The sequence below is a fragment of the Nelumbo nucifera genome, chromosome 8 (assembly GCF_055504915.1).
Source record: "Nelumbo nucifera cultivar China Antique chromosome 8, China Antique-T2T, whole genome shotgun sequence".
Lineage (NCBI taxonomy): Eukaryota > Viridiplantae > Streptophyta > Magnoliopsida > Proteales > Nelumbonaceae > Nelumbo > Nelumbo nucifera.
The window spans coordinates 51,869,510-51,883,341 of record NC_142656.1 but is presented as its reverse complement, the minus strand read 5'-3'; positions in this window follow the sequence as shown (position 1 = coordinate 51,883,341).

Genomic DNA, 13,832 nt, shown 5'->3' with positions numbered 1-13,832 from the left:
TCCTAGGGCTGTGGCTTGGGTGCTTGAGGGTAATGTGGTGAACGATCGCATTCGGTGCTGACAGGAAATTGTTGGATGGAGATTCAAATTTACAAGAATCACTATCCTTCCTTTTTTAGTTTTGTTCTTTCCTCCCTTGAATGACTCCTTATCCCACATTGCTTGGAAAAGAAGTGGGAATATTTGTAGTTTTGCTCCTTCTATGGATAGGAACCCATAGGAGGAGAGGACTATAGATATTCCATGCATGTGAGGGGGGGTTGGGGGTGCTTTTCACACATGTGCATTGAGCCAAGTCAGGGCGTGGGCGTGGGCGTGGGTGTGTGTTTACGTGTATGTGTACGTGCGATGCATTGAATCATTTGTTTTATTCGAATTACACCTTTTCAATTTTAAAACGTTTCTTCAAATTCAAATTTAATTTTTAAATAAATTATTTTCCTTTTTTGACTTTCTTTTCTCTAAGAAATATGAGCATCAATCTTCAGTGATTCGCGGAGGTTTCGTAAGCGAGTGCACGCCTACCAGTGGCCTGTGGGCTGTTTTATCTAGATGACCAGTTTGCGATTACCCGGCTGCACCGTAGGGGGCAAATATGGTTTTAAGGGGAGTGACCAAGTGGCACGACTCAACCCTCCATCTTCCTGCAATTTCTAGTTTCGAGTTCCTGCAACAAATTCAAATCACTGCAACTTTGGCAAAGGAAAGCGATTTCCGATAAGTTCCATTTGCTCTCTCTTTACTATTTTCCAACATTCTTAAAATCGTATTTATGGAACCTATCTCTGCTAACTCATTCATAAGGAATCAAATGTTGTCAACAGTTCCTGATTTCTCTAAAATTGAACCCTTCGATGGAACCAACTACAAGCGTTGGAGATAACGCCTGTTGTTTGCCTTAGAACAGTTAGGGGTAGCTTTCACTTTGACTGAACCAAACCCATTAAATATGGAGGAACCAGCCCATTCTGTTGTTGCAGAACATTGGACTACAACCGACCATCTCTGCACCAACCATATCCTAAACTGCTTGTCCAATGAACTATACAATGTTTATTCTTCCTACAATTATGCCTATGAAATCTGGAATGCTTTGGACACTAAGTATGCTCTAGAAAATGTTGGAAATAAGAAATATGTAATTGTCATTTCTTGCACTTCATTATGAAAGAAGACATGGATGTGTCTGCTCAAATAGATGAATTCCAGGTTCTTGTGGGGAACTATTAAAAGAAGGCATGGTACTGCTAGATGAATTCATTGCCGGTTCTCTCATAGAGAAATTGCCACATACATGGGATGATTTCAAGACCAATATGAAACACAAGGACTCTGGGAAACCGAAAGTCAATTTGACTGATGATGTTATCGCAACAGTGGTAATTGAGGTAAACTTAGTTGATAAGCCGAATGAGTGGGTATTGGACACTGGTGCTACCAAGCTCATTTGTGGAGACCGCAATTCCTTCTATGAGTATACAACTCTATCTGAAGGAGAGCAAGTCTTCATGGGAAACTCACAAACTTCGAAGGTCATCGACAAAGGAAAGGTGGTCCTAAAACTGACTTTAGGAAAAATCCTAATGCTGAATGATGTACTACATGTGCCAGAGATCCGATGGAACTTGGTATCGGGAGCACTCCTCAACAAAGTAGGATTGAAACTCACATTTGAAGCAGATAAGGCCGTGTTGACTAAAAATAATGTATTTATTGGAAAAGGGTATAATGCCGGTGGATTATTTGTACTGAACATCTCTAATATTATTATGAATAAAACTGCTTCTTCTTTTGCTTATATTGTTGAATCTTTTGATATTTGGCATGCTAGACTAGGACATCGTAGTGCTCCTTATTTAAAACATTTATGTAAATTAGGAGTTTTGAATGTTCCTATTAATTTTACAAATGAAAAATGCCAAGTATGTGTAGAAGCAAAATTTACTAAGAAACCTCATAAAAGTGTACAAAGAGAAACTAAATTGTTACAACTTATACATACTGATCTAGGAGACCTTAAATGTCATGAAGCTAGAGGAGGAAAAAGTAGTTCTACTTAGATCAAAAGATGATGTTGATCAAACTTTTATAAACTACAAAACTGAAGTAGAAAATCAATTAGGAAAGAAAAGAAAAAGACTTAGAACAGATAGAGGAACTGAGTATGATGGACAAACCATTAGAAAATTCTTTGAAGAAAATGGAATCATACATGAAACCACAGCTCCCTATCAATTTGAATCTAATGGAGTTGTAGAAAGACTTAACAGAACACTAAAAGAAATGATGAATGCAATGCTAATTAGTTCAGGTGCACCTCTGGATTTGTGGGGGGAAGCAATCCTAACGACTTGTCACTTATGTAATAGAATACCATTTAAGAAGAAATGACAAATCCCCTTTGAACTTTGGCATAATAAAAAAACCTAGTTTGAACAATGTAAGGGTTTGGAGCTGCCTAGCAAAGGTTGGAATTCTTGAACCTAAAAGAAATAAATTATGACAAAAAACATGTGACTGTGTGATCATAGGTTATGCACAAAATAGTGCGGCTTATCAATTCCTTGTAATTAAAACAATTGAAAATGTTGTCAAAAGTAACACAATAATAGAGTCCCGAGATGCAGAGTTCTTTAAGCATATCTTCCCTTAGAGGAAAGAAACATTAAATAGGGAACCTTCCCAAAACTAAGTTAGAAATCGAGAACTAGTGAATGCTCAAGAAACTAGTACTTCACTTAGGCAAGACCCAAGCTTAAGGAGAAGTAAAAGACAAAGAAGAGAAACAAACTTGGGTGATGGAACGTTCACATTTTTTGTGGACAAAGGCCCAATAACCTATCAGGAAGCTATAACTTCACCTGATGTAGTATTTTGGAAAGAAGCCATAAAAACTGAAATAGACTCCTTAGTCACTAATCACACTTGGGAACTTGTAGATCTCCCACCTAGAACTAAGGCACTACATTGTAAGTGGATTTTTAAGAAAAAACTAAAACTAGATGGCACAATAGATAAATTCAAGGCCAGGTTAGTTGTTAAGTGGTTTAGACAAAAGAAATGTATAGACTTCTTTGACACCTACTCCTCGGTTGCAAGATTAACAACAATTAGGGTTTTTTTGCTATAGCATCCATTTACAAACTGATAGTTCATCAAATGGATGTGAAAACAACTTTATTAAATGGATAATTAGAGGAAGAAATTTACATTAGGCAACCTGAAGGCTTCACAATGCAAGGACAAGAAAATAAATTATAAACTAATTAAGTCTCTGTATGGCTTAAAACAAGCTCTCAAACAATGGCATGAAAAATTTGATAATGTGTTAATAACTAATGGATATAACAGAAATGATTCTGATAGATGTGTTTGTAGCAAATTTGAAAATAATAAAGGAGTCATGATCTGTCTATATGTTGATGATATGCTAATAATGGGAACTAGTTTAGAGGTAGTAAAAGAAATGAAACAATTTCTAATGTCCAAATTTGATACCAATAACTTGGGTGAGGCTGATGTAATCTTAGGGATTAAAATCCATAAAGAACAAGAAAAATTTATTCTCTCCCAATCACATTATGTAGAAAGTATTCTTAGGAAATTTGGACATTATGACTGTAAACCAGTTAAAACACCTCTTGACTGTAGTATTCACTTAAAGAAACATGTAGGAGAACCTGTTTCACAAAAGGAGTATGCAAGTATAATTTGATCTGTATCCTACTTAATCAACTGTACAAGACCATACATAGCTATAGCTGTGGAAAAATTAAGTCATCATACTCATAATCCAGGAAATGAACATTAGGAAGCTTTAGTAAGATTATTAAAATATTTAAAAGGAAACATAAACTTTGGATTACATTACTCAGATTTTCCTCCTGTTTTAGAAGGCTTTACTGATGCAAATTTGATTTCAGATTCAAAAGGTAGTACTTTCACCAGTGGATACATGTTTACTCTAGGTGGAGAAGCAGTATCGTGGAAATCGGTAAAGCAATCGTGCAATACAAGTTCAACAATGGATGCTGAGTTCATTGCACTAGAATTGGCAGGGTCCAAGGCAGAGTGGTTAAGGAACTTGCTAGTAGACATACCACTTTGGCCGTGGCCGGTTCCATCGATATCTCTCTATTGTAATAGCCAAGCTGCAATAGCTAGGGCCTAGAACCAAACATACAACGATAAAAGAAGGCACATCCGCTTAAGACATAGCCTGGTAAGACAATACCTTAGCGAAGGTATGATCGCTCTGGATTTTGTAAGGTCTGAAAAGAACCTTGCAAATTCGTTAACCAAGCCATAAACTTCTAAGGTGGTTTATGAGACATTGATAGGAACGTGGCTGAAGCCTGTTGCGAAGTCATTAGTGATGGACACCCAACCTATGTGAAAAGAGATCCCTGGAATTAGGTTGAATGGGTAAAAACGAGTTTCTAGATGACTTGGGAAAGCACTATCATTTGTGTCCCATTTCAGATGCCGAGGTAAGATAGTGCTCACTACAGATTGAGGAAGTTGAGCATGAGGCTCTTAATCAGTTAAGACTAGTGTGAGCAGTGCACACTAATAACTGACCTAAGTGAGTGTGAAGTATGACCGCTTCTAAGAGAGATCTAGGGCTGACTCTTGAAAACACTCATGATTCCAAGAGGGGAACAAGGCCGAAATGTTCCAACACAAAAGAATCACTAAAGAATTGGTGAGTTGAGTTGGTTGGTCGGTTAGCTAGTTACGATAACGAGGAAAGGTTGAAGGAGTCTGACTCCACCCGTACTCTATAACATAACCTGTCATACCTAAGTGTTGATTGAAGTCCAAAAGACATCACCATGAATACTTTTCTCATTGCGATGCTCAAATTGTTCGATATTCTTGTAATTTTGAATCTTGTGGGGGATTGTTGGAGGGAGATTTAAATTTACAAGAATCACTCTCCTCTCTCTTTTAGTTTTGTCCTTACCTCCCTTGAATGACTCCTTGTCCCACATTGCTTGGGAAAGAAGTGGGAGTAGAGCATATTTGTAGTTTTGCTCCCTCTACGGGTAGGGACCCTTGAATGACTCCTTGTCCCACATTCCATGCCTGTGAGGGGGGTTGGGGATGCTTTTAACACGCGTGCGCCGAGTCGGGCTGGGTCGGGGCGTGGACGTGGGCGTGGGTGCGCGTGTACGCGTACGTGCGATGTACTGAATAATTTGTTTTATCGGAATTACACCTTTTTAATTTTAAAACGTGTTTCTTCAAAATCAAATTTAATTTTTAAATAAATTGTTTTCTCTTTTTTTTTCGTGTCTCTTCTTCCTCCTTATGCCTCTTCAAACAAGTGCACTGTTCTCAAGAGGCTCCTGTTTGAAAGGACACATCTGTGTCCATTTGGGTCTGAGAGCCAATAAAATGAGTGTTGGCCGACCTAGTCTAGGAGACACAATATTTTTGACTTTCTTTTCTCTAATAAATCTGATTATCAATTTTCAGTGGTTCGTAGATGTCTAGTAAGCGAGTGCACACCTACCAGTGGCCTGTGGGCTGTTTTATCTTGGCGACCGGTTTGCAATCACCCCATTGCACCGTAGAGGGCAAATACGGTTTTAAGGAGAGTGACCAAGTGGCACGACTCAACCCTCCATCTTCATGCAATTTCCAGTTTCGAGTTCCTGCAACAACTTCAAATCACTGCAACTTTGGCAAAGGAAAGTGATTACTGATAAGTTCCATTTACTCTCTCTTTACTATTTTCCAATAGAAATACATCTCAAGCATTGGGTAGTTGTCTATGAGAGAAAGTGGGATGAATAAAAGGGTGGTGATGGTGATGCCCACAAGGACAATGGAGATGTTTTCCTGGTTCAATTGCAAGTTTGGTCAATTGTGGAGGGGGGAGACAGAGAGAGATGATCTACGTAGCCACTGCTCTACTTCTTGTTCAAAAAAGGATGACGATGATGAATAGTACCAGTGTATTTTTGAGATAAAATTCTAAATGTGAGAATGGAACCAAATTCACATGGAGAAATTGAGGATTGGTTAGAAGCTTAGGAGCGTTTAGACAAATGATCATGATTCAGACAGTCATATACTTCTTTATGATACAGTGCTTATGTGATATATATAGTACTATCCAAACAGACTGGTTCTTGAGCACCAAAGTTTTGATCCCAGCTCAATCATCACCTAAGTACAAGCATATATAATGGCAATGTTCCAATAGCATGACAGCACAAGGGTGGATAACATTGTTGCATATCCAAGATGTATAGTGTATTCGATACACATATCTAATATACTTAAAACTTTAGTTTGCATTTGCTTTTATTGTAAATGAGAATCAGAGTAAACTTTACACCCCAATTTGAAGTTTTTCGTGTTTGTTTTCAGTGTAAGTTTTATTGAAAATGAATGTAAAACACCACTCATGGTGGAGTTTTGCATGGATAATTGATGTAAAGATTATATCGGTTTTATCAATATAATATTTTACACACATTGTCTATACTTTTTTCACTTTAATGGTTCACTATATTTAAACCGACCGATTCACTTTCCAATCAATGTGGTTTTACATCGTAAAACTTTACGTTAAATGATGGAAGGAAATGCAGAGACCGCCACCAAGCTTCTGTTGAAGCTCTCCCTGGAGACACCGTGAAGTATCATCTCCCTCATTGCTTACTGTAAAAGCTTCATTTCAAGTTTTCAACCCACTGTCTCGGTTTCACATGTTGGAGATCAGACAACAAAGTGACACACATTGTGTTGCTAAATTTGTTGTATGCTGTATAAAGGGAGTTCACAAGGTCTTTATGTATAGATTTTCTATCTACCCTTGTATTTCATGATAAAACTGAATCGAGATAATTGAAGCTTTGTGCGTTTTGCATTAAAAAAGAAGAAAAAAATAGGAATACCTAGCATTAACTCAACTTGTAATCAATTGTTGCAATGGTAGGATTGGTAACGGTTAGGTCTTTCTTCTTTTTTCTGGAAAATGTAATGGCCAGTTGATTATTGGCATAGATATGTTTCAGCCAATTCTAGACCTCGAATTAGCTCCAGCCCAGCTCAATAGAATGGTTTAACAACTCAATTCTTCTATCTATGGGGTAACTGATAGGACTGACAAATCTGACCTGCTAACTAATGTGCCAAGTCAGTCTCATACTATCATAATGTGCCAAGTCAGTCTCATACTATTAAACTCTTACACGTGCGAATTGATTAACGGATTTTGCTTTTTATTTTTAAAATATTAAAAACATTAAAACAAAAAAAGAGAAAAAACCTTTTCTCCTTCATACGATTTCTCTGACCTCTCTTTCTACAATAGAGGAGAGATAGTAAAATCTATTTCTAGTATGCAACAAAGGGAAAACAACAAAATTTGTTGTTTATTTACATAATTGCATGTTTCCTTTCTCCATTTCCCTCTACAACAGGAGAAGCAATGAGATCACCGATATCTTTCAATGCAAAATATCTTGAAACAGGGCGTCTCCTCTGGTGGAAACAAAATCTAGTCTAAATTTACTAAGCAAGCACAGCAGAGAGAGCCTCCCATCATGTGATTTAACTTTATGCTTGGTTTGAGTCTGGTCGGGGCTTCTACATTTGTCCAAGGCTATCATGTGTCTTTCGTAGTGCTCCGGAATGATGGAGAAGATAAGCTCACAAATTTCTAAATTATCGTTTCTATGTAAGCATTTCCTTCTTCCCATTCCATTTTTAACGCTTTCATCCAATCCTCTTTGCAAAAGCCTTCTCACAGCAAAAACAGAGAACATGGACTAGAATTTTTTACATAAATTTGGCTTCTTCTTAAAAGGAAATATCGGTAAAACCCCTTAAAGAAGAGAGTTTTCTAAATTTTTAATAAGGAAACAATACAAAAGGATGCTCTTTCACATCCTTAACTAGTTATAGAAATTTAGGATGTATAGAAGAATGTGCAGATTGGAATGTGCGGGATATCCAGACTCAAACTAAATATGTCAAGCATTTGATCAGTCCAACCAATTTAGAAAGATGTTAACATTAACAGAGCCCATCAGTTTGGTCCTATTGGTTTTCTAGACTGCTAACCAGTCTAATCGGTTAGTTCAACTGTGGGTTGAGAAAACATCTCTACACATCTTATTCTCTATCCTCTTTGTGACATATAGTGAATTCGGCCAAGCCTTGTAACAAAGGCTAGACTGAACCCATGTGGCTAATGCGTATATCAATGTTAGGGTCCCACGCCATACAAAGAAAGCCAACTGGGCCAGCAGATTAAAGAGTAAGTGAGCACATAAGCTTGATGGGCTTAAGGCCCAATTCGAATTGGGCTTAAGTTAATTAAACTAAATGGGGGCGAATTCAACTTTTAAACTGATTAGGATTAGCTGAGGGATAAGAGAAGTCTTATCCATTTAAGAGTGCAAATCTAAATATCAGATTTAGATTATGAAACTCTCTCCACTTGTGGAAATGATCAAGAAGAGTTCTTGGTATTGTTTCTTGGTAGAAGAAGTAATCTAAAGTTGTGCTCACCATCCCTTGCTTGATTCTTGTTGAAGAACCATCCTACTGATCCTACTTCACTACACATTGTGTCATATTCAGTGGAAGTGGATTTTTGGTCTTCTCTTTGGGTGTGAACACCTGCGTTGGAAGTTACTATTACTTCGTATCAGGTACATCCCTCACTCCCTTTTGGTTTCAGATCTGGTTCGGTTTTGGATTTAAGAACGAACCTTAAAAATGCAGCTTTCTAAATTAGAGAATACGATTCCCAGATGGGAGAGAACAAAATTTTTGAAATTATGCCCAAACTTCCTGCAGGGTTCGGCCATCCATATGATGGATCTCCCATCCCTTCAGTGGTATCAAAGCCTGGTTTGATTCTTGAACCAAAATAAGCCAGATCTGATATGCACAAATCAACAAAAATTGTTCTACTTGATTTGTATAGTTTGTAATTACGTTGGGAAATTGGTTCCTAGTTTTGCGCAAATGATCTAAAAACTAAATATTTATTAATATACAATATATTTAGAATTGTTCTATTCATATTTCTTGGATTTTGGGCTATTCGTGCGGTGGAGATCGAAATCTTTTATTGGCGCAATAAATATGCACAACTGCTGTATTCTATTCATTCTTGGTTTGTAAATATTTTTTTTTTTTATTTTTTAGATGGAATGTATATGATTTGACTCTGATGTAAACTAAGAGAGAAATTAGGCATTTTTCTATTTTATTTCGATGGAAGAAAAAGATGGTTCTCGTGGCGGAGAAGACACTTGCGCAGATGATAAATCTGTGATCTGCAATTTGTAGAAATCAAATCTGCAAGCTGGGACTAATCTTTTTCTTGCAGGTTTGAATCCACGTGAACAACCCACTGTTTTGTTTATTTCTGATCATTGATTGTCATTTATCAGTCATATTTAATTTCAAATCATCTTCTTGAATTAGATCTTGAAACACCAAACCCTAGACCTATTCGACCCAGATTGGACCAAATTGGTTAGACCAAATTTGTAGTTCAACGGGGCTGTTCACAACCCTAAAATTTCACGTATGGGCCAGGGGTTTGATGGCTAATTGCTAGATATAATTCGGCCCACCTCTGTAAAACCCAATTTTAATTTGCTAAAACTACTTGCCCAATTCAGCATAAATGTTGTAGGCCAAACTGCTCTTTGCAGTTTAGCCCATATACCTAGATGATACTATTTGATAATATTATGGGCTTTAAATTAGTTAAAAAGGTTTTAAATTTTAATTATGGGTTTTACAGTTATTAAATTGATTAGATCAATTGTTGATGTTCATGCATGTGAAGTATGTGATGTGATGTGCTACGTACATGGGCCATAAGCACTTGGCCCATGTCAATTCGATAGTGGCTCTTTCGAACACCATGGTTGAATGCACCTCATTGCCATGGTGCCCTTAAAGATCATTGGATGATCTCCCTTCTCAGTGGGGCCCACTTCAGTTTCTCCCCAAGAGGAACACCTACGAACACTAGCCATTTTGGGTCTATTTTGAATCTGACTTTAAGAAAGTCAGTGGGAGCCACTTTGGTTTGACCTAAATTAGATCTAGGGGGTTATCCTTTTCGTTCCCTCCAGAAAATATAAGTGCATGTGATAGGGAATTTCATATGATGAATTCTCTAAAGGCCTTCCATCATTAGTATGAAGGTTGGCTGTATTGGTGGGTGGAGATGCACCATAAAATTGGGCTATCCATCTCCTAATACAGTTGGCTGGATTGCTTCATAAGATGATAGGGGCATCATAGACCGATGTGGGAGGGGCCTATCCTAAAATGGAAGACTCTTCCACGGTACCTTGGCGTTCATGAACATGATGGGTGAGCACTTACTGGACAGAAAGGTTTATCCTAAAATTGCTATGAACCTTGTCTGACAGAGGGCAAAGGGAAAGCTCATATGATTAGTGGATGAGATCTTTCACAGAAGGTGGTAGGGGTTTGCAGCTGAAACATTTGGCTTCATGCACTCCATGTGGTTTCCCACATTTCCAGAGACACAACTATCTCCGTCACTGAGATTGGAGGAAATCTCAGAGATGCCCAAAATGGAAATGGAACATGGATTAAAAGTCATATCTATGTAACAAACATGAATCAATTTAGGTTGTGGACTAATAATCTGCCTTGCTTTTATAAAAAATGGCAAATGGACAATTCACCAAGTTGTTGGACGATAATAAGCTTAAGGGCCCAAATTATGCTGACTGGTTCCGTAACCTTATGCTAGTGTTAACGTCCGAGAAATTGGACAAGGTTGCTAAGAACCCTTCTTCGGATTGTCCGAGTGATAGGGCATCTGAGGCATGTAAGCGAAAGTATCAAGAATGGGAAGAGAATAACTCTCTTGCCTGGTGCTACATCATAGCATCCCTCAACAATCCGATACTGAGACAATTTGATCAGATCGAAGTGTCCAAGGATATCCTAGATAGTTTAAGGACCATGTATGAAGAGCAAAATTGTTCTATTCGTCAGAAGGTCTTGAAGTTGTTCATGACTGCAAAAATGACTGAGAGGCATGGTTCATGACCATTGTCTCAAGATGATGGGTTACATTAATGAATTAGAGGCACTCAGGTCAGGGCTAGATCATGTTACCAAGGTTGATGTCATCCTAAGTTCCTTGCCTCCCTCCTTCAATCAGTTTATCATGAATTATAACATGAATAAGCTAAATGTTAGCCTTCAGAAACTCAACAATATGTTGTAGAGGGCTGAACAACTAATTAAGAATGATAGATCGATAGCCATGCTTGTTGAAGGTGGAAATTCGGGTAAGAAGAAAAGGAGGGCAAAGAAAAAGCCTCAGAAGAAGACTAGCAAGCTGGAAAAGTAGAAGAAAGACAAAGCATTGGATGCTTGTCACTTTTGCAAATAGACTAGCCATTGGAAGAGGAACTATCCTCAATATCTAGAGACTAAGAAAAAAGGTAATTTTGAATCTTTTGTCATAGAGACCAATTTGTTGGTCACTTTTGCTTCCTGGTGTATTGACTCTAGGGCTTCCACTTGCTCCAGAAAATAACCAACCTAGATCTACCTGGGTTTCCAGGCCTCTTGTTCGTTATGACTGTGACCAAGAAAGTTACTTGGTGGAAGCCATGACCAGTGAGGAGGATCCCGTGATTTATGCGAAAGGTATGTTTGACATAGATTCCTTAAAGTGGGTAGATGCCATGAGAGCTGAGATGGACTCAATGGAGGCCAATGGAGTCTGGACTCTAGTAGATCCGCCCCCTGGGGTAAAAGCAGTTGGATGCAAATGGATCTATAAGAGGAAGAAGGGCCCCAATGGTAAGGTTGAGACCTACAAGACTCATCTTGTGGCAAAAAGGTACACTCAGAAAGAGGGAATCGACTATGAGAAAACCTTTTCGCCTGTGGCCATGCTTAAATCCATTAGAATCCTGCTAGCTATAGCAACATACCATGACTATGAGATTTGGAAAATGGATGTTAAAACCGCATTCCTGAACGAAGATCTTACTGAATATATTTACATGCAGCAACTGCAAGGATACATTGTTGCAGGTTAGGAACACATGGTATGTAAACTTAATCAATCCATATATGGACTTAAGCAAGTTTCTAGGAGTTGGAACATCCGGTTTGACTCTACCATCAAACAGTTTGACTTTGAGCAGAATCCGAATAATCCCTATGTTTACAGGAAGGCAGTGGGAGATAAGGTTATGTTCCTGGTTCTGTATATAGATGACATCCTACTCATTGGGAATGATGTAGGGATGTTAACTACAGTGAAAGTGTGGCTTTCACAGCAATTCTCCATTAAAGATCTTGGAGAAGCCTCTTATATCTTAGGACTTTGATTCTATAGAGATAGATCGAAGAGGATAATTAGATTATCCCAGTCTACTTACACTAACAAAATTGTCAAGAGATATAGTATGGAGAACTCCACAAAAGGAAATATTCCTTTCAGGCACAGAGTCACTCTCTCCAAGGGTACGTCTCCCAAGACTCCCAAGGAGATTAAAGGTATGAAGGAAATTACCTATGCCTCAGCATCATTTATGCCATGCTGTGCACTCATCCTGACATTGCTCAAGTAGGGAGTGTGGTAAGTAGATATCAGTCTAACCCAGGACAGGAACACTAGACAATTATGAAGAACATACTGAAATACCTTTGAATGATAAAAGAGTTTTGTTTGGCATTAGATGGTAGTTCACTACAGATCCAATGGTATACTGATGCTGATTACCAGTCAGGTCCAGATGATAAAAAGACTACATCTAGGGACATCTTTATGACGGGGGCCTGTGCATTTAGCTGGAAAAGCAGCAAACAAGGTTCCACCATAGATTCCACAACCGAAGCTGAATACGTTGTCGCAAGTGAAGTTGCTAAAGAAGCCACTTAGATGAAGAAATTCATTCAGGAATTAAGAGTAGTTCCGTCCAGTACATCACCCATTCCACTGTTGTGTGACAACAATGGAGCTATAGCTCAAGCTAAGGAGCCACGAGCCCACTTGAAGTCGAAGCACACCGAGAGGAAGTACCATGTACTTTGGGAGATAATTGGTAGAGGGGACATCCTGATTCAGAAAGTAGTGTCAGCGGAGAATGTAGCAGACCCATTGATTAAGTCGCTTATAAAGAAAGTGTTTAAGAAACACGTGGAAACTATGAGATACTGGCTTGTACCCGATTAAACCTAAGTGCAAATGGGAGCTATCGGATAGTTATGCCCTTAGCTCCAATTAGATTGATGTATTTTTTGACATTTATTGTAAATGAATAAAGTACATAATTGATTCATGTCATTATGGTGTGTTTCTATGTTTTTACCCATAAACTGGATACTTATGAGACTCGTGTTAGTTTAGAATCTTCACAGTCATTGGATAGATTTAGGAGGTCTATCCTGCCAAGGCTGACACTAATGTGCCACCAAGTTGGTTGGCATGGCTTGTCTCAGCTGCCAGGGTGAGACCTGAGGTACATGGAGTGTGAGTTTTCTTGAAACCCTAAATCGGACCAATTTCCAGTATTGCCTTACACCTTAGAGATAGATGGGCAAAACTGAAAATGTACACCTGACCCCTAGACTCGATTATGGTACTACACTAGGTGCCGGATTGGATTGTCTTTGATATGCCAATCAGTGAGATCCTTAGAAGGGGTCAAAACCTGGGTATGTCGGGGAAGTTTGAGAATTCACCTGAGTGGGTGATCACAGTGACAAATTAGCCCCTTTGTTGGACAAAGTGAATGATCGGGTAATACACTCTCTCTGATGGAAACCTAAACTGTTGGCAG